Source organism: Macadamia integrifolia, unplaced genomic scaffold (genome assembly GCF_013358625.1).
Source record: "Macadamia integrifolia cultivar HAES 741 unplaced genomic scaffold, SCU_Mint_v3 scaffold3124, whole genome shotgun sequence".
NCBI classification, from domain to species: Eukaryota; Viridiplantae; Streptophyta; class Magnoliopsida; order Proteales; family Proteaceae; genus Macadamia; species Macadamia integrifolia.
Genome location: NW_024869224.1, coordinates 2,440 through 3,360, shown reverse-complemented (window position 1 = coordinate 3,360; position 921 = coordinate 2,440).

Below are 921 nucleotides of genomic sequence, written 5' to 3'. Positions count from 1 at the left end.
AAAAAAAAAAAAAAAAAATGGATCTATTTCATGGAACGGTATTGTAAGGGCCTGTTTGGTATCGTTTCTGTTCCAGAAACGCCGTTTCGTTTCAAAAACGAAAATTTCAGTTTCTGTGTCAAAACGTAGTTTTTAGACAAAAAAATGATGTTTTAAAATTTCAGATTTTTATCGGGAATTTTCTTCTTTTTTTTTGTAAAATGGAACGAAACTAGGAAGACGGAACTCCAAAATGGAGTTCCGTCCAATCTCGTTTTTTCAGTTTTTTTTTTTTCACTTTTTGTTCGAAAAAAACAGAAACGGACCATAAGTGCACTAAACAGAAGATTCCGTTTTTTCGTTCTAATAGAACGAAAAAACTCCAAAAACGTTTTTTTAGAATGATACCAAACGGGCCTGAGTATATCTAGATATTCCTTAATTTTTGTATTTAGCTTTGAATAGGGTAATCTAGTATTTAGTTAACACTTCACTTTTATATTTAAAAAATTAGCTATCGATTTCATGATTGACACCGAATTATCATAAAACAATGTGGGTTAAAACAAAATTTAAATTCTTGAACATATTTGTTTTTGATAACACAACTAAATTAAAATAGAGACTATTTCAAAATCCAAGTGAGGTGTACAAGTGTCCAGCCTTTCCCACTATGGTTAGCAAGAACATTAATTTATGGTATATTTCCTTTTCCCACCACGCCCCTCATTTCATCTTTACCACCGCCACCGCATGCATCACCCACTCCAGCCACCACCCAACAACTAAGTGTGAGGGGAGCAAAGTTTTGGTAAATTTTGTGAGGGGAAGGCACGATTTGCACGTATGAATGGAGATGCTTCGTCTTTGAAAAGGGTGATATGTAATTGGTTTCGTCCCATGCCACAATCTTTTCAAAGAATAAAATCAGCCACATCCACT